General features: G+C 52.6%; 1 long non-coding RNA gene across 2 annotated transcripts in view; it reads right to left on the reverse strand.

The window, feature by feature from the left end:
* Positions 1 to 5092: 5092 nt before the first annotated feature.
* LOC144330463 (uncharacterized) overlaps positions 5093 to 20853 on the reverse strand; it is a 30211-nt gene continuing 14450 nt past the window's right edge. Inside the window, exons 3-7 of one of the 2 annotated variants that reach the window (XR_013396643.1) lie at positions 18786 to 18883; positions 14182 to 18251; positions 7908 to 8243; positions 6983 to 7164; positions 5093 to 5260 (exon numbers count right to left, since the gene is read on the reverse strand). This is a non-coding gene — a long non-coding RNA (uncharacterized LOC144330463). The remainder of the gene's footprint in view (positions 5261 to 6982; positions 7165 to 7907; positions 8244 to 14181; positions 18252 to 18785; positions 18884 to 20853) is intronic. The other variant, XR_013396642.1, reaches the window with a different exon arrangement.

Consider the following 20853-nt stretch of genomic DNA (forward strand, 5'->3'; position numbering starts at 1 on the left):
GAGGCCTGTGCCCTTCTCTCCCTACCAGCCAAGCAGTTCCCAGGCAGGCCCAGAGGACAGCAAATCTTGGAGCTAGAGAGTGCCCGGCTCGAGCGTGACACAGGCGGGCATCACGGTGCTCTCTTGCTTCCTGGTCTTCAGGGTTCATTTTACTGGGGTTTAAGAGGCTGGGATGGTGGCTTTTGTTTTCTAAAATCCTCACGGAGCAAAATCCCATACAATCTTAGAGGAAATTAAACTTAGAAAATTAGATGCTAGGCTTGGCCGAGACCTTGACGGGGCCCCCCACAGGGCCAGACTGACACATCCACTGAGACCACATCACAGTTATTAACCTTTTGCTCCAAAACATATGGAGAAAAGCTGCTAGAAACACGGGGAGAATTTTCCTAAACCACAGTCACAGCGGGAGACTTCAACACACCTCGCTGGGTAATTGCCAGATCAAAGAATGAGTACAGGAAAAAAGAATATTAATAGAACAATTAACCACCATAAATTACTAGATCTACAAGACTTTGCACTCAACAAAGAAAGAAAGTGCATTCCTTTCAAATAACAAACAAGTGAAAAAAAGAGCATGTTCAAGAACCCTAAGGAAATCCCAGTAGATCCCTAAAGGGGAAATTGTGAAATTCTGATCACAGTGCAATAAAACAGGAAACTAACAACAGAGCATCTTCTTTAGAGTCCTCACCTCTTGTCAGCTTAGATATGGGACAGAGACCACATCTGACACGTTTTCTCCTTACAGGCTAGATGACTCTGCTTCCTAGTGGGCCGAATGAGGACCAGGCTGTTACCTACACATCTCTGTGTTTTGCAAGTTAAAGGTGGTGAAACAGTTAATATCCATAGCACACAGCACGTGACACACACAGACAGCACTCAGTGAGTGTTAGCTGCCACCACTAGCGGAAGACGCGACACACACTTCTGAATGACTCCGAGTTAGAGGAAATGAAGCATCAAATTAGAGGTTCAACTAATTTGATAACAAGAGCACTACATATCAAAAACTCTGTATGCAGCTGAAGTGGCTCTCAAAGGATAAAGTATAGCCTGAAGTAATTTTTTTTTTTTTTTTTTTTTTTGAGACCGAGTCTCGTTCTGTTGCCCAGGCTGGAGTGCGGTGGTTCGATCTCGGCTCACTGCAAGCTCCGCCTCCCGGATTCACGCCATTCTCCTGCCTCAGCCTCCCGAGTAGCTGGGACTACAGGCGCCCACCACCACGCTCGGCTAATTTTTTTTGTATTTTTAGTAGAGGCGGGGTTTCACCGTGTTAGCCAGGATGGTCTCGATCTCTTGACCTCATGATCCGCCCGCCTCGGCCTCTCAAAGTGCTGGGATTACAGGCATGAGCCACCGCGCCCGGCCTAGCCTTAAGTAGTTCTAACAGAAGGTAAGAAAGAATGAAAGTATGCTTTCATTTAAGAAACTAGAAGAAGAAAGAAAATATGACTTAGAAGAAATTTAGGGGAGCCTGGTCCACACCCTGATCCCTCCCTCTCTGTCTCCCCCGAGCTGTAGTGATGCCGTTTGTTATTGTGCTGTGGGGCCGTATTGTATTGTTCCTCGCAAACAGGGAACACATGTTACTTCCCAACTCGAACAGAAACAGGCTTCACACACCAGGAGTCAACTCCAGGCCTCCACAGTGCACGTATTCACACTCTTCACTGCCCAGGAACTCAGCCAGCAACTTCTCACGGTCAGGAACATCGCAGGGGCAGCCAGCGTGGACCAGGCAGAGGTATCACCACGCCAGCTCCGAAACCCAAGCCTTCTTCCGCAGGGCTCTTCAAACATCTTCCCTATCATTTTATTCTGAACCTTTGTAAACACACAGCCAAGTTGAAAGAATTGTACAGCAGACACCATCTACCTCCTTCTAGAGTCTCCCATCAACACATACGTGGTCCGAGCTCTGCCCTGGTTTCTCCCTCTCCCCACCAGCTATGCGTCCTTCAGCCATCTTATTTTTTAAATACGTTTCATTGTAATTTATTTTTATTTTGTTTTATTTCTTGAGACAGGGTCTCACTCTGTCACCCAGGCTGGAGCACAGTGGCGTGATCTCAGCTCACTCCTGGGCTCAAGTGATCGCCCCCAGCCTCAGCCTCCCAAGTAGGTGAGTTTGTGTTTACAGGTGCTAACACCAACACAACAGCTAATTTTTGTATTTTTTGTAAAGACGGGGTTTTGCCATATTGTCCAGGCTGGTCTCAAACTCCTGAGCTCAAGTGATCTGCCTACCTCAGCCTCCCAAAGTGCTGGGATTACAGGCATAAGCCACTGTGCCTGGCCTCCCAACACTTTTTTTTTTTTTTTTTTTTTTGACACCCGCTCTGTCACCCAGGCTGGAATGCAGTGGTATAATCTCAGTTCACTGGAACCTCTGCTTCCTGAGTTCAAGCAATTCTCATGTCTCAACCTCCCTAGCAGCTGGGATTACAGGCGCCTGCCGCCATGCCCAGCTATTTTTTTTTTATTTTTGGTGGAGACAGGGTTTCCCCATGTTGGCCAGGCTGGTCTTGAACTCCTGACCTCAGGTGGTCCACCCATCTCGGCCTCCCAGAGTGCTGGGATTACAGTCGTCAGTCACTGTGACCAGCCCTTAACACATTTTAAGGTAAATTGCAGTCCACTCCCTCTGAGCCCTTCAGCAGGCAGATTATAGGGTGTTATATGTAAAAATGTTTATTTAGAAATAGAATGCTTGCTCCCCGGTGCTGCAAAGAAATAGCACTCTAACATAAATTTAATTATCTCAGTAAGGCCGTTTCTACTTTTTGCAGAAAGGGCACTCATTGCAGACGGAACAATGGCGAGAGCACATCTGAACAAAGGAGGGAAGCAATTTTTATTCCATACGCAATTGGTCCCTGCTACTGTGTCCTGTCTCCATTGGCTGGAGCCAGACCTCACAATCTAAACTAAAAGCCTATTGGCGAACAGTTTAAAACTTTTCTAAATAGGTGAAAGTAATGGGAAGACAAAGGAAAAGAGGAAGTTGCTTATGCCAAATAGGCAAGAAGCATAGGCTGCAAGCTGGGATATGCCTGCGAGCACGTCCAGTACAGATATTTTGGTTAAAGCACAAAGACATAGAATGTATCACGTGCCTGTGAGCATGTTTAACAGCTCCATAGGATAGGGCTTAACGAAGAGTTATTAGCACAAAGCAAGGAGGCTTGAAGGAAATTAGTCTTTAAAATAAACTATTTTCTTAACACTTATGATTTATTCTTTAACAAGAAGGGAAACTGTGTAGAGGAACTTGGACTTTCCACACAGGGAACTAAAGTTCAATATTTGTTTATGATTCACTTTTCCTTTTTCCTTTTTTTTTTTTTTTCTTTTTTTGAGACAGGGTCTCACCATGTTACCCAGGCTGGATGGAGGGCAGTGTGGTACAATCGTGGGCCACTACAGCCTCGACCTCCCAGGCTCAAGTGATCCTCCCACCTCAACCTCCCAAGTAGCTGAGACTACAGGCATGCACCACCACAACTCAGCTAATTTTTTATATTTTTTTTAGAGATGGTGTCTCCCTATGTTGCCCAGGCTGGTCTTGAACTCCTGGGCTCAAGTGATCTTCCTGCTTCAGCCTCCCAAAGGGCTGGGATTACAGGCGTGAGCCACAGCACCTGGCCCCTTTTCTTTTTTTTTTTTTTTTTTTTTTTTTTCCTTTGAGATGGAGTCTCACTCTGTCGCCCAGGCTGGAGTGCAGTGGCACAATCTCAGCTCACTGCAACCTCCGCCTCCTGGGTTCAAGCAATTCTCCTGCCTCAGCCTCCCAAGTAGCTGGGACTACAGGCACCCACAATCATGCCAGGCTAAGTTATTTATTTTTTTTTTTTTTAGTAGAGATGGAGTTTGCTATGGTGGCCAGGCTGGTCTTGAACTCCTGACCTCAAGCGATCCGTCCACCTTGGCCTCCCAAAGTGGGATTACAGGTGTGAGTCACCACACCTGGGCTCCTTTTTTCTTTGAAGTAAAATTTACATGTAGTAAATATTATTTGGCTATAAAGGGAATGAATTACTGATACATGCTACAATGTGGATGAACTTTGAAACCATTAAGCTGAGGGAAAAGAGGTAGACATAAAGGGCCACCCACTACATGACTCCATTCACATGAAAGTCCAGAAGACAGAAATCCATAGAGACAGAAAATAAAGGCCGGGCGCGGTGACTCACGCCTGTAATCCCAGCATTTTGGGAGGCCAAGGCGGCAGATCCCCTGAGGTCAGGATCCGCCTGAGGTCAGGACCATCCTGGCCAACATAGTGAAACCCAATAGCTACCAAAACTACAAAAATTAGTTGGGTGTGGGGGTGTACGCCTGTAATCTCAGCTACCTGGCGGCTGAGGCAGGAGAACTGCTTGAACCTGGGAGGTGGAGGTTGGAGTGAGCCGAGATCGCGCCACTGCACTCCAGCCTGGGCGACACAGCAAGACTCCATCCCAAAAAAAAAAAAAAGGGTAGATTAGTGGTTGCCTAGATGACTTCTAACAAACGCATACACCTATCAAGAGGGAGAACACCGCCACCAATCCAGAATGTTCCCTCATGCCCTCTCCCAGCAAAGCCCTACCCCCACCCTACCCCAAAAGACACCCCCAGTACAATTTCTTGCCTGTTCTAGAACACCACATAAAAGGAATTACACAGCAGTTCCTGTTCTGTGGAAGGTCTCTCTGTTGCTCAGTGTCATGTTGATAAAGTCATCCATATTGCGGCACGGATCGGATCGCTCGTTCATACTGACATTCATTAAACAACGGTTGGACCAGTCCTACCGCCCTCCCTCCCCCCATATCTCTCTCTCTCTCTCTCTGTCTTTCTTTTTCTTTCTTGAGATGGAGTCTCGCTCTGTGGCCCAGGCGGGAGTGCAATGGCATGATCTCGGCTCACTGCAACCTCCGCTTCCCAGGTTCAAGCTATTCTCCTGCCTCGGCCTCCCAAGTAGCTGGGATTACAGTCACACACAACCACACTCAGCTAATTTTTGTATTTTTAGTAGAGACGGGGTTTCACCATGTTGGCCAGGCTGGCCAGTCTTTTAAATGAATCCAGCGAAATCTAAATATAATGGTCATTTAATCATCAACAATTTTTAAGAGACATTTTTTTAACAGGCTTAAATGTTTTCTCCTTTGCCTTGTATTTTCACACCACTTTGTCCATAGAATTTTATGCCAACATGACATATCTTCTGCTCGAAGTCCTCCACTGGCCTCACTGTGCTTTTCTGTAATGGAAATATGTGTATAAGTTGAAATGTCACTTTTCATTCTTTACTTCGTAAGTCTCTTTGTTTCTGCTAGATTCTTATTTTTCCATTATTAGCTCACAGTTTCTCAAAACCACTGATTTGGATATAAATAATCTATATTATACATTTCGATTAAAAATTGTTACACAGAAAAAGGAAGTTTTCATTGGGGATGCATCTCCCGATGAAGGGGACGGGGCTTTTGTCCTCGTAGCCCCTGTTTCCGTGGGTGACGATGACTTGTTTAAAAGACACTATTCCGCATGCTTTATGGGTTTTAGGGGCTAGCACTGAGCGACTGTGTTCACACGAACAAGTCTACCGGCCAAAGTAGGATTGGGGCAGCAGTTCCGCAAATCTGAGACGTGCCACCGGGGATCGCTGCTGCGGACGGGGGCTGCGACGCCACCAGCCCCAGGATGGAGAGCGGCTCTCTGGGCGTCCGGGCAAGTCCATGCTCCGAATGGGGAGGCCAAGGGGCCGAGGAAGTCGAGGGTCTGAACATTTGCTGCCCTAGAGCCGCGTGAGCCCGCCCCGCCCTGGAACGTCCCCCCCGGGCGCTCTCGCTTTTGCAGCCCCCTCCTGACTGGGGACCCTCCACTCCCCACACCCTCCTTCCATCCCCGCTTCCCTCTCCCTGGCCCTCCTCCTCCCCCGTCGTCGACCGAGACAAAGGAAGGCAATGCCACCGCTTACCGCCAGAGGGCGCGCCGCACACACCCCCCCACCACCCCGCCCCCCGCCAAACGGACACTGAAGCTGGGCGCCCCCTGGCCCAGAGGGGTGCAGGGGGAGAGGAGGCGCAGGAGGAGATGGGGTGGAGTGGGAGAGGAGGCGCAGGGGCAGAGGGGCCCAGGGAGCTTCGAGCCTCCTGCCTGGGTCCTGGTTTGGTTGCCCCCCCACCACCCAGTGCTTGCCCACCCTGCCTCAGTCTCCCCATCTCCCAGCCTGGGGGCTCCTCTGGCGGGCTGGGGCCCACCCTGGGGCAGAGCCACTGGGTCTGGGGACTGGTAGCATCAAGATGCCTCGAAGTCTTGGCCTAGTTTTCAGGATCCCTGTAATTAGGACCCCCACCCCCACAGGAGCCTATCCAGAAGGTCCCGGGCGTGGCTGGGGTGTCGTGGACACCTGCCATCTTTTTGGAACGCTGCAGACATCTGCCTCTCACTCCAGTGCAGGGGGGCCTGGGCCCCCTCAAGGAATGGCTGGGAGTGGGAGGGTGGGCCTGAGGTTTCACAGCTCACACCTGAGGCCAGTCACAGCCCGACTGGGCTAGGCAGAAGCTGCACAAACTCCACACTGGAAAGGTGGGGCCAAGGGCAACCCCAGCCCACCTGCCAGCACTACCCCACCCCCAGCATCGGCCGGGCACAATGGGGCACACCTAGCCCCACCCCACCCACCCTTGACATGTAAGGCCTCAGCCAGGAAGTCCAGAAAGAGGAGGGCGTGGATGGGGGTCTCAGGAAGTCCAGAAAGAGGAGGACGTGGACGGGGGTCTGTACCAGAGGCCTCCGCCACCCATGAAGCCATCGGGCCTGTGGGCCGCTCAGAGCAGGACAGGACTCTCTGTTCTAGAGGGCCCTCAGGCTGGCCTCCATGGGGTGCAGCGAGGCTGGGGTACAGAGCTGGGTCCCCACAGCCCTCACCTCCCTGGCCCCGTCCATCACAGCCTAGCTCCTCCTGGAGCCACCTCACCTCCCTGGGCCTCCATTTCCCCCTCCATAGAGCAGAGGTGCTGACGGCTCTAGATGGGAAGGCTAAGCCGGTCTGTCTTTGCAGAGTCCACGTGGTGGCGGCACACGGTCCGTGCTCCGCAGTCAGCATCCCATCACGTGGTGGAGGGGATGTTCTGAACCTCTCTTCGAAACTCACAGAACCTGGGGACAAAGCAGGGCAGCGTCTTGTCATTGAGGGGTGGCCACAGGAGGGGCCCAGGGACCAGCACCAGGTACAGGAGCAGACCCATGGCCCAGCCAAAAGGCACCGGACACACTGGGCACGGCCGGGCCTGGGCTCCCTCTGACACGGGGCACCTGGACGGGTGCTTGAGCACAGCCAGGACTTCAGATGACAGCCATCCCCGCAAGCATCTCACCATGTGCGAGACCCTGCACCCAAGCTTCCCAAATTAGCCCCTCCTAAATGCCAACTCCAGAAACCATGAAATAATTGGCCGCTGTTTACGCATCGGAGTGGCTGGCCGTGCAGTGAAAGGCACCAAGCTGCTGGCGCCCAGGGTCATCTCCCTGTGGCTCCCGCTGTCCAGGGTTGCCCCCCTGCTCCCCTCCTGCAGGGCTTGTTCCCAGCAGGTGCGTCTTCCAGCTGGGCCTGGAGACCTGGCGCCACGCGGTGCAGCAGTGACTCTACAGCGCTCTCTTATGTGGCTCTGGGTGCTCCCGCCCGCCCCCCTCCCAGCTCAGCCTGGGCACCTTTCTCCTGGTCGCTGTGTCCCAGCACTCTCCCCTCAGGAGGCTTGGGCTGGCGGCTGTGAACATTTCCAACCGGGTGGTCCTGGCTCCCCACCAGGTTGTGTCCACCCCCTCCCACCATGGCTGCTCCCCACATTGGTTCAGGGAGCCCCTGAGGAGGTCCATGGGGTCCCAAGCCCACCGATGCCCACCACTGCTTTCAGCTTCCTCCTGTTCGCCAACCACCAGGTTGGTGGTCTCTTCCTTCCCACTCTTACTCTGTGTTCCAGGGGAACATGCTGCCACCAGGCTTTACTGTGGACTGTGTCCTCTGTGTCTCTGGTTGTGCAATCTCGGTGGCTCGTGTTTTACAAGAAGGTTGGGGAGAGCCAAGGCCGTGATCACTTCTCCCGCATCCTTCTCCAAATCGAGAGGTTACGATATTTAGCCTCAGAACCACAGTCGTCTCATGCTCAAGGCCTGTGGGCCAGGAATCCCGAGCTGGTGATATTGAGCCAGGAATCCCGTGCTGGTGGTATGCACTGTTGCTTTTCCAAACAGAAAAAGAAGAAAAACTTGTAGGCCAACCCAGTTGACTCCTTAAACGACCTCTTCGAAACTCACAGAACCCAGGGACAAAGCAGGGCAGCGTGTACATATAAAGTTGATAAACTTCAAAGACGGCTGTGAAGTCATGAAAATCCATGGAAGAACCCTAAATGCATATTCCTGAGTGAAAGAAGTCAGTCGGAAGAGGCCATATACTATATGATTCCAACTCTAGGACATCCCAGAGAAGGGGAAATTACGGAGACAGGAAAAGGACCCGTGGTTGCCAGGGTTAGTGGGGAGGGAGGGATGAGTCAGCAGAGCACGGAGGGTGTTTAGGGTAGGGAGGTTAAACCAGTGCAGCCACTATGGAGACCAGAATGGCGATATTTCAAACAGTATTTCAAAAACTTAAAATAGAATTGCCACATCGTCCGGCCATTTCACTTCTGGGTATTCTCCCAAGAACTGAGTGCAAGGACTTGAACAGATATCTGCACACCCGTGTCCACAGCAGCATCACTCAGCAACACCCGAGGGTGGAAGCAGCCCCGGTGCTCACAGATGGATGAACGTGGTGTATCCAGGCCAGGAGAGGTGGCTCACGCTTGTCATCCCAGCTCATGGAAGGCCAAGGCGGGTGGACCGCTCGAACTCAGGAGTTCAAGACCAACCTGGCCAACAGGTGAAAATCCAGCAATACAAAAAATACAAAAATTAGCTAAACGTGGTGGTGTGCGCCTGTAGTCCCAGTTACTCAGGAGGCTGAATTGGGAGGATTGCTTGAGCCCAGGGAGGTCAAGGCTGCAGTGAGCCATAATGGTACCACTGCACTCCATCCTGGGCACCAGAGCGAGACCCTGTCTCAAAAAGAAAAAAGCAGCGTATCCATCAAAGGGAATATTATCCAGCCTCAAAAAAAAAAAAAAAAAAAAAAAAACAAGAGGTCCTGACACAGGCTGCCACACAGGTCAGCCTTGAAGACATTATGCTGAGTGAAAGAACCAGACACAAAAGGGCATATGCTGTTTGACTAAGAGAGCGGTCACAACCCCAGAGAAGCAAACAGAATGGAGGGTGCCAGGCTGGGGGAGGGAGAGTGTGGGGAGTTCGTGTTTGCTGTTTCAGAGTTTCCGTTTGGGAAGGTGAAGAAGTTCTGGAGATTGGTTGCACAACAATGTGAATGTACTGACGGCCACTGAACTTGAACTGTACATTTAAACATGGGAAGATGGTGTGGGAACAAACCCTCAGTCAGTTGGTCTGGCAGCAGATTTGATGCAGATGAAGAGGGAAGTGAGGAATCAGTAGGGAAGACTGTGATCACCCCTGATTGGCACAGATAGATAAGGAGCTGTTAAGGGGGTTCAGAAGAGGTTAAGACATAGGAGAGATGGATAAGAAGGTTTTCCGTACTTCTGATCAAAATTCCAGAGGGGCTGGGCACAGTGGCTCATGCCTGTAATCCCAGCACTCTGGGAAGCCATGGCAGGTGGATCACTTGAGGACAGGAGTTCGAGACCAGCCTGGCCAACATGGTGAAAACCTGTCTCTACTAAAAATACAAAAATTAGCCAGGCATGATGACAGGTGCCTGTAATCCCAGCTACTCGGGAGGCTGAGGCAGGAGAATCCTGGAGAACCCAGGAGGTGGAGGTTTCAGTGAGCCAAGATCGTGCCAATGCACTCCAGCCTGGGCGAGAGAGCAAGACTCTGAAGAAAGAAAAGAAAAGAGAGGAGAGGAGAGGAGAGGAGAGGAGAGGAGAGGAGAGGAGAGGAGAGAAAAGGAAAGAAGAGAAGAAAACAAAAGAAGCCAGGCGCGGTGGCTCACGCCTGTAATCCCAGCACTTTGGGAGGCCGAGGCGGGCGGATCACAAGGTCAGGAGATCGAGACCATCCTGGCTAACACGGTGAAACCCTGTCTCTACTAAAAATACAAAAAATTAGCCGGGCGTGGTGGTGGGCGCCTGTAGTCCCAGCTACTCAGGAGGCTGAGGCAGGAGAATGGTGTGAACCTGGGAGGTGGAGCTTGCAGTGAGCTGAGATCGCGCCACTGCACTCCAGCCTGGGCGACAGAGCGAGACTCCGTCTCAAAAAGAAAAGAAGAGAGAAAGGAAGGGAAGAGGAGGGGAGAGGAGGGGAGAGGAGGGGAGTGAAGGAAGGAAGGAAGGAAGGAAGGAAGGAAGGAAGGAAGGAAGGAAGGAAGGAAGGAAGGAAGGAAGGAAGGAATTCCAAGAGGTGGAACGAGATAAAACGGGAGAGCCCACCACCTCCCTGACAATATGGCTGAGAATTTTCCAGAACTGATAAAATATGGAAACTTCAGCCTCAAGAGTGCAGCACTCTCAAGCAGGAAGAATAAAAGCAGCCCATCCCTAGATCTCCCTTGGTACACTCAGAATGCTGAAGGAGAACTTGCTAGAGGCAGACCCCACGAATGGCAAGAACAGAAGCAGATGAACGTCTCCGAAGTGCTGAGGCAGAGGCAGAGGCAGAGGCAGCAGCCGGACCCACACGCCCCGCTCCACTCCCACTTACGGGTATGGGAGAAGCATCGGATGAGCAAAATGACTCCACCACCACCCAGTTCCTCAGCAGAGGAACCTCCACAGAATGCAGCTCAGAAAGAGGGGATGCCTGGGCTGCCAGAAAGAGTGGGGTGCAAACATGTGCAAACCTCAATGGGTGCTGGCTGTGTGCAACAAAGCCCTGTTGAAAGCGAAGGGTAATAATAACGGCAGGATAGACCTGAGTATTGGGCAGTCGCAATGATCTGTGAGCCAGGAGGGGTGTGATCTGTCAGGAGGAGGATGGAAATGCTGGCTATCTTTGTATTCTAAATATACTTGTTAAAATTCTAAGAGTGACTATTTTAAAATAGAAATAGAGCATATAACTTCCACTTAACTCTTCAAGGAAAAAATAGAATGTCAGATTGAGCCAGAGCCACGGAAGAGCACTCAGGCAGCGGGAGCTACACGTGCAAAGGCCCTGGGGAAGGAGGGAAGAGGCACACGCCTGGCACTGACGTCAGCGCGGCTGGAGGCAGATGAGTGCAGAGAGGGGTCTGAGACGCGGCTGGAGGCAGCAGGACCAGACGGGATGGGGCCTCAGGGCTGTGGTTCTGAACTTCATTCCAACAGCAGAAAAAGGGAGGCATGTTTGTAACCTGCAGTGAGGCAGGAGCCACGGACAGGATTGCATCTGTAGTATCCCGCAGGCTCCCACGGGAGCAGACTGCCCTCAGGCCCCAGCGGAGCGGGGGAGAGCAGGCAGAAAAATTTTGGCCCCTGGATATGGTGGTGGCAGGGGAGGTGGTGAGCAATGGAGGAAGGGAGATTTAGGAAGCAGTGCCCAGCTCCTCGGTGTGGGGGCAGTGAGGCGAGGAAAGAACATGGAGAGAGGCTGGCTCGGGGCTTGACAGAGTGGTGGGGTGTCCCATGGGAGGCAAAAGCAGATGGTGGGGCGGGCGAGAGAGTCACGGTTCTTTCAGCCTCATCAAGTGTGTTTCTGAGGACATGGAGGGCGGTGGGAGGCTGACAGTGCAGAGAGAGCGCAGGAGTGGGAGCGGGGCCAGGGGCAGGACCTGCCAGGCTCAGTAGCACTCGGGCAGTCTTCATAGATGAGATGGGGCACGGCCCCTCTGGAGAGGGAAGAGGAGGGGGTAGCAGAGGCAGAGCTGGGGCAGCCAGGGAGGTAGGAGGGTGCTATGGACTGAAGTGTGACCCCCCCAAATCCTTATGTCAAGCCACAACCCCCAGTGTGACCGATTTGGAAATAGGGTCTTTAGAAGGTAACTACGACCTTTACGAAGTCATAAGGATGGACCCTAATCCAACAGGACCGTGGCCTTCCAAGAGGAGGAGGAGACACCAGAGGTGGACACAGCAAGGCCGGCAGAAAGGTTTCATCAGAAACCAACACTGACACTGACGGCACCTTGATCTCGGACTTCCAGGCTCCAGAGCTGTGAGAAAATAAATGTCTGCTGTCTAAGCTGCCCAGGCTGAGGTCTTCTGTTACGGTAACCTGGGCTCACTCATATAGAGGGGAACCAAAAGCATATGGGGTCCTGGCACCCACAAGCGAGCGTGTGTCAAGAAAGAGGAAGCAGAAACCGCGTGCATGGCTGCTCCTTCAGAGCATGCAGAAAACTGTGCAGACAGGGCACGGGCACAAACCCATGTGAGCAGAGAAGCATCTCTCCAGGTGCACACCCGCACTGCTGAGATGCAGCTGCCCCCGCAGGGCTCAGAAGTTCCCTGTGAGAGCAGCGCCATCCCCCATGCCTCCTGAGGCTGCCTGGGTCCCACAATGGCCACCGCGCCATTTCCTATCCCACAAGCCCTCCTAACCCTGCCTCTCCCCCATCAAGATGCAGGGGCTGTGTCCCCTCCCCTTGAGCCTGGCCAGGCCTTTGGGTCTCTGCTGACAGAGGACAACAGAAGTGAACTGTGTTGGCCTGGTGCATTACAAATGCTCACGCCTGTAATCCCAGCACTTTGGGAAGCCGAGGCAAGACGATCACTTGAGCCTAGGAGTTCAAGACCAGCCTGGGCAACATAGTGAAACTCCCACCTCTCTACAAAAAAAAAAAAAAAAAATTAAATTTAAATTAGCCAGGCATGGTGGCGGGCACCTGTAGTCCCAGCTACTCGGGAGGCTGAGGCAGGAGAATGGCGTGAACCCAGGAGGCGGAGCTTGCAGTGAGCCGAGATTGTGCCACTGCACTCCAGCCTGGGTGACAGAGCGAGACTGCGTCTCAAAAAAAAAAAATTTTTTTTTGTTTTAATGAGCCAGGCATGGTGACACACACCTGTAGTCCCAGCTACTCACAAGGCTGAAGCAGTAGGATCGCTTGAGCCTAGGAGGTCAATTCTGTAGTGAGCCATGATTGCACCACTGCACTCCAACCTGGGCAAGAGAGCAAGACCCTATCTCAAAAAAAAAAAAAAGTGACTGGGTGACGTGCAAGCTATATTCTGTCAACGAACAAGAAATAGACCAACACTACAGATCAGGAAACAAAAGAAAAGGGGGGGGTCTCAGGAACTGCAATTCAGGAGACACAGATCTAGCCAGGAGCTCAATCGTGTCTGTGCCAGGGAGGCCCGGCAGGGGCTTACAAAGGTTTGCAGTGAGTCTACACATCCAGAAGGTGTTGGCATGGTCCATGACCAACGGTGGGGGCTTAATAGCGTAGGACAGCTCTGGCTGATGATCAGTCTAGTCAGGTGTACCTGTCCCCAGCAGACCAGTGATCAGGCCTGGTGCGAACAGTTCAAATCAAAGTCAGCTGGTTCATGATTTGGCCCAGGTCAAGGGGTCAGTTCCATCTGGCGAGTTGGACTGGGTCCAGCTCCTCCTGACCTCCCAGCTCCTTTTTAGATAGCCCTGACGTAACCATCTCCATTACGGAATTTCTTTTCACAGCTCTGGAGTCCACGCACCTCCATCGTGTTCCCCTGGGAGGCTGACTCTTGGGCCCCCAGCCACCATGCTGAGTGAGCCATCACGGAGCTGGCCCTCCACCCCCCACTCAGGCACCTCAGCTGATGCCATGTGGACAGAGATGAGGCAGCCCTGCTGAGCCCCGTGCAAATACATGATCTCTGGGATTTACATTTGAGGGCCATTTGTTACACAGCAACAAACAGATGCATTTTGCCTGTGGCGCTAAGAGACAACCCCTCATATTGTCTTATGCCCAATTTCTGCCTCCAAAGAAAGAAAAAGTAAAAACTAAAAGACAGAAATGAAATCCACAAGCAGACAGCCCAGCACCACACCCTGGGCCTGGTAGTTAAAGATCGACCCCTGACCTAATCAGTTATGTTATCTATAGATTACAGACATTGTATAGAAAAGCACTGTGAACATCCCTGTCCTGTTTTGCTCCGATCTAATTACCGGTGCATGCAGCCCCCAGTCACGTACCTGCTGCTTGCTCAATCGATCACGACCCTCTCATGCGCACCCCCTTAGAGTTGTGAGCCCTTAAAAAAGACAGGAATTGCCCACTCAAGGAGCTCGGCTCTTGAGACAGGAGTCTTGACGATGCCCCCAGCCAAATAAACCCCTTCCTTCTTTAACTCGGTGTCTGAGGAGTTTTGTCTGCGGCTGGTCCTGCTACAGTGCATCAGCCCACGACAGAGCCTGGCCTCAGCTCTGCAGGTGGGCTGCACCATCCCTGGTGTCCTGGCGTCACTGGTAGGAGCACCTGTTTCTCTCTCAAAGGTGTCCTGGTTTGGAAGATGAGTGGTACTACCATCACATCCATGCAAAATCAAAGGGCCCCTGAGGCAGCCCCCACAATTGACGGGCAGGCTGCCCTCAGAAGGGGCTTAAACCCCTGCCATTGGACCGAGCTGGCTGATTTAGTTTCCTGCCCTCTAAAGTGGAAATTAAGGAATTGACAATGAAAATGTCCCCTTTAGGCTGGGAGCAGTGGCTCATGCGGATAATCCCAGCACTTTGGGAGGCCCAGGCAGAAGAATCACTTGAGCCCAGGAGATGGAGGTTGCAGTGAGCTGAGATCGCACCACTGCACTCCAGCCTGGGTGACAGAGCGAGACCCTGTCTCAAAAAAGTCATAGCTTGACTTCCAGAGTCTTCCTGTCTGCCTGGTGCTGGTCAGTGATCTCTGGAAGCCCTCCAGCTGCCACCTTCCTTTCTGTCCCTCCCCAGGAGGGACACACAGGCCCAGAGGAGGTGACTCCAGGCAGGCAGTCCCGGGGGAAGGGGGCTCCACCCTTCCCCTGCATAGTGGGGAATGTTTGGGATCTCCTGGGAGGGGTCTGCCATGGGGGCAGTGTGGGAAGGTACTCAGAAACCACCAGCACCCCCTACCTTGGTGGTCCTGGATTCTGGTGGGGCCACTGGAAACACAAGCCCATGCAGGTCTCAGCAACACCACCCCCTCCACAGTGAGACCGGTGTCACAGTGACCTGCCCCGACTAGTCACAGGGCTCCCTCCTCCTTGGGACCCTCCCTCCTTCCCAGCCCCGAGCCTCTCCCTCCAAAGCTTCCCTGCTCCTACCCCATCCTTGTGGGGAGAAAAGACCTGCAGAGTACCCCAACAACCCTCTTCACTGAAGGAGGGGAGCACGCCCACTCACCCAGAAGGGGATTGGGAACCAGAAGTCGGGTTAGCCTCCCTGAGGTCGCAGGGCCTGATTCCAGCACCCCAGTGTCCAACACCTGCCCCCCATTACTGCAGGGTACTTTATAGCCCCCGCCTACACCTCAACCCCCCTCCACCTCCACATCTTACTGACCACTGGTGAGAAAGGGAGGCGCAAGGTTGGTTTCTGCATGGTACAGCTGGGTAAACTGAGGCAGCACATTCTGAGCAGCCCAGGACGCCCAGGTTGCCGCCAGCCCGTGGCCTCTCCTACCTTGCACAGGCTTCACGGTTTGCCAGCAAAGCCACAAACGGGGGCTCCGCGGGCCAGCGACTCACTGTGCCCTCCCCACCCCACCTCAGTTTCCCCCGTGGAGCTGGTCTGCAGGCCCGGCATCCACACCCCCCACCGCACTGCACCACTCTGCAGGTCGCTGGCACCTATTCTGGCTTCACTGGGACCCCCACCCAGATGCACCCTGCAGCCGACTCCACCAGACCCACGCTGCCCGAGTATTTTTAGCAGAGGTTCAGGTGTGCCTTAAACCTCAGCTGAGACGTGAATTTCCACCCTGACGGCTGCAGCCGGGAGCCACACATCTTGCCTGGTAGGCGTGGGCGGTTCTGACCTCGGAGGCACAGCTGCAGGGTCTGCAGTCCTCTGGGAACTTCCTCCTCCCAGGTGCCCTGATTTAGGTTCCCCGGATGCCTCCACCCCAGGCCGCCCAATGGGCTCTCCCTTGCCCTGTCCTCCATCTGGAGCCCCTCCCGATGACGGTCGCCACCCGCTCTCCTTCTCTGTCTGGAAGCTTGGAGAGCAAGAGCAGATGCCTGGGTTCAGGTTCTCAGGGATCTGGGTTCAAGTCCTGGCCCCAGTTGCACTTGGGAAAGCTGCTGCCTCTCAGAACCCGTTTCCTCCACTGTGAAGTGGAAGGAAAAGTGCCCACAACGGGGGACTGTTGTGACTATAACCAGCCAGCAGTGCCTGCAGCACCCACAGACCCCCAGACATCTTCAGGGCTCCGTGTGCCCCAGTCAGCACCAGGAGCCTGCAGGACCAAGAGGGGCCCTGGCAGGGGTGCACAGACATTCAGATGTTCAGACCTGAGGCCCAAGACCTGCCTGCCAGGACAGAGACACTCCTGCCTGGGGATGCTGGAGTCCCAGAAAGTGAGAAGCAATGGCCCAGCGCCCTCTGCTCTCACTTCCTCTCCACCAAGCACAAGTATTAACACTAAGTATTAATTACGAAAACCTCAGCTCCCCGGGGGCGCCGGGAGGAAACGCCTGGCGGAGCCGTCTCCCACCCCGTGCAGCCTGGGTCTCCCTCCACGGTCCCAGCCTCTTCCACTGCCGCTTTCAGTTACCCAGCTTTGTAGGAGCAAGCAGCGTGTCCGTTTTCCTCTTTCTCAAACCATCTTAGCTGCTTTTGATTGGTATTCTTCCATGTAAAATGTAGAGTACATTTATTGATTTCTTAAAAAAAAAAAAAAAAAATGAAGCCCAAATGAGACTCTGATTAGAATCACATTGAATTTATTATGTCCATCTGGGGAGAACTATGTGTTATTTATAACATTAAGTTTTCCTGTCCATTCTGTTGGGTTTGCTAAGTAAGCTGACATGTGATCTGCAAATGATAGCAGATGACTGTGTAAGGTGACCTTGGGAATGTCATGGCTCCTCTCCAGGCATCTCCGTCCCCACAGCACTCTCCTTCACATTCCAGAAACTTCTCTCCACCAGGCATGCCTTTGGCCAGTCCTGGGACATGTACTGCCCCTTGAGGTCTCCAATACTCTGTCCCACCTTTATAAAGAGCCCCTTTGTTAAACACTGCCACAAGTAACCTGCTCTAAATGTGGGTCTGTCTCCTACTGGGACCCTGATAGGTCTAAGGGTTTCTCCCAGAAATTCAAGGAAGGTTTAATATCAGAATTCAATCCATGCAAATACCATCTGAATAGATGACAGGGCAAAAAGGGTCCCAATGTCTCAAGTGATGCCACTGGTGACTTTTTAAAAATTTCTGAGCAAATTAGAAATTGAAACAAATGAAATATTTCTAATTTGATAAAATTGTTCACCAAAAACCCACCACAAAAATACATTTATGGAAATAGTTGTTGCCAGGAGTTTGGGAAAGAGGAAGTGGTTGGATGGGTGGAACACAGGGGGGTTTTAGGGCTGTGAAACTAATGTGAAAGACACTGTAATGGCAGAGACATGACACTACGCATCTGTCAAAACCCACAGAACTTTACAGCAAGAGTGAGCCTTAATGTATGCAAATTTTAAAGTTCAGTCAAGAGGCTGGATGTCTAGGACGGAAGGCGGGCCATGTGTGGCGAGAGCCTCTGGCTGTATTACAGATGTAGGGAGCAGCCTCACTGGAGGCGCTGGGGGAAGGGGCTGACCTGGGTACCCTCACAAATGATGAAGTCTGTGAAACCAAAAGCAAATGGACCCGCACATGAGCCCTGTACCCTGGTAGACAAATGCTTCTGCCGAGGGGTACAGGTGAGCAATTCCTACACCGCTGCCCCTGCACACTGGAGCTTAGCAATTAGGTCAGTGGATGGTGGGTGGTGGGGCAGGTTCCTTACTGTTGGGTGGGAGCTACAGACAAATAGGGGCAGGGGCTAGAACGACCCACTGCCGAGGGTCAGAGTCGAGACAGCAGCACCAGCTCCTGTGGGCTCCCTCTCCATGTAGGCAGTGTGATGGTTGACTTTATGTGTCAGCTCCCCTGGCCGTGGGGTGCTGGTTGGTTACTTCTGGGGATGTCCAAGGGTGTTCCGGATGAGATTAGTATTTGAATCAGTGGGCGCTGTAAAGCAGGCCCACCTGCTTTACAGTGGCGTCACCCAATCTGCTGAGGACCTGAATAGCGCAGAAAGCAGAGAAAGGTGAATTTGCCCCACTCTTCCTGCCATGCTGCTTGAGCTGGGACACTCATCTCACCTTCTCTGGCCCTGACACTGAGACTAATGCCATCAGCCCTCCAGCTCTCAGGCCTTCAGACTCAGACCACACTGCACCACCAACTTCCCTGAGTCCCAGCGAGTAGGCGGCAGGCATGGGACCTCTTGGCCTCAGGAATCACCTGGACCCAGGCTTCAGCTGGCATTTCCCCTGCTTGCACTTCTTTCTCCTGCCACCTTGTGAAGAAGGTGCCTACTTCCCTTCCACCATGATTGTAAGTTTCCCGAGGCCTCCCCAGCCATGCATAACTGTGAGTCAATTAAAGCTTCTTTGTGGGCTGGGCGAGTTGGCTCACACCTGTAATACCAGCACTTTGGGAGACTGAAGTGGGTGGATCACTTGAGGTCAGGAGTTCAAGACCAGCCTGGCCAACATGGTGAAACCCTGTCTCTACTAAAAATACAAAAATTAGCCAGGCATGGTGGCACGCACCTGTGATCCCAGTTACTTGGGAGGCTGAGGCAGGAGAATCACTTGAAACCAGGAGGTGGAGGTTGCAGTGAGACGAGATTGCACCACTGCACTCCAGCCTGAGTGACAAAACAAGACTATGTCTCAATAAATAAATAAAACGTCCTTTGTTTATAAATTAGCCAGTCTCTGGTAGTATCTTTATAGTAGCGTGAGAACCAACTAATACACCAACTATATTGAAATGCGGTCACCAAAATAATAAAGTAATTGTTATTGGATTTCTTGTTAATCTACTGATTCAGGCCGGGCACGGTGGCTCACGACTGTAATTCCAGTACTTTGGGAGGCCGAGGTGGGTGGATCACCTGAGGTCAGGGGTTCAAGACCAGGCTGGCCAACATGGTAAGACCCCCATCTCTACTAAAACTACAGAAATCAGCTGGGTGTGGTGGCACTCGCCTATAATCCCAGCTACTCGGGAGGTTGAGGCAGGAGAATCGCTTGAACCAGGGAGGTGGAGGTTGCAGTGAGCCGAGATTGTGCCACTGCACTCCAGCCTGGGCAACAGATAAAAAACCCTACTGATTCAGATCTAGCTGCAGCTCTCATGACCAACAGCGTTGAAGAAGGAACAAAAATGAGGCTTCAAGACGCCAAAGCAACTGAAACACGATGGGAAAATACACAGGACTTTGCTGACAGTGGAGTCCCAGGTTCTGTGGAGACTGCCAGGTCCTTTGGCCACATTCTCTATTGAGGAACACTCACTTTCGGCTAAAGGTTGGTGAAAATAAAGATGCAACGTTTTTCCATCTAAGTTCAGGGACACCTGAATCCCGTGACCAGTGGTTCTAGTTTAGAAACCCAGCTACAGAGTTTACACCTGAGTGTGGTGATTACATCTTCACCATTTTCTGATTTTTAGAAAAAACAAAAAAACAAAAACAAAACAAAAAACTGTAATCTGAACCAAGGTATTTGATCTCCCTCCCTTCCTACAGGTGTCCATGCCCTTGGAGAAGGTAATCGGGGGTGGGTGTGCTTTTGACCCCAAAGGCTCCCTACATAGTCCAGGCCAGCCTGGGGCTTGGAGGAGGGCGGGTGAGCTGATGAGAACCTCCTCCCTGCTCGGCTTCCACCTGCAGGCATCTATGTGCCCACCACCCAAAACCTGGGCCTCCACCTACTGGCATCTATGTGCCCACCACCCAAAACCTGGGCCTCCACCTACTGGCATCTATGTGCCCACCACCCAAAACCTGGGCCTCCACCTACTGGCACCTGTGTGCCCACCACCCAAAGCCTGGGCCTCCACCTGCTGGCACCTGTGTGCCCACCACCCAAAGCCTGGGCCTCCACCTGCTGGCATCTGTGTGCCCATCACCCAAAGCCTGGGCCTCCACCTGCAGGCATCTGTGTGCCCACCACCCAAAGCCTGGGCCACGGGCAACTCCTGTGAGCAGGCTTCACCCTCTTTCCCTCTCACTACTCCCCACCCCAGCTGCAGCCCCCTCCTCCCTCCCCTTGGTTCAAGATGACCCCAACTCCCCAGGGGATTTCTATTGGGATCTGGTTTGGTTTTTCCTTTTTATGATCCCCTAAACCCATCTTCACCTCCCGACTGGGGCTCCCCAGGTTGACCGGGAAAGAGCCCACATTCCGCGTGATTGATTCCAGGCAGCAAAAGGCACTTCTGGCAGGAACCCGCATCCCAGGGCAGGCCCTGGGGCACCTTGGGCCGGGAAAGACTGTGGCCCCAAAATCTCCACTCCCCGTGCTGCCATCTGAAACACCACCATGACGGATAATGTCTTAGCCTAGGGAGAAGCCACCTGTGCTGGCTAAAAGGGGTCCCAAGAGACCTGCCTGGACAGTGTGGGTGAGGCCATTGCACCCTCCCGCTGAGATGGTGGGCCCTGCTACAGAGCCTGATGCCCCCGAGGAGCTGGGACCACTGCCCTCCCAATACACATACACACACACACACACTGACACAAACACAAACACACACAGACACAAATATACACAGATGTACACAAACACACACAAACACAGACACACACACAGACACAGACACACATACACA

The sequence above is a fragment of the Macaca mulatta genome, chromosome 7 (genome assembly GCF_049350105.2).
Source record: "Macaca mulatta isolate MMU2019108-1 chromosome 7, T2T-MMU8v2.0, whole genome shotgun sequence".
NCBI lineage: Eukaryota > Metazoa > Chordata > Mammalia > Primates > Cercopithecidae > Macaca > Macaca mulatta.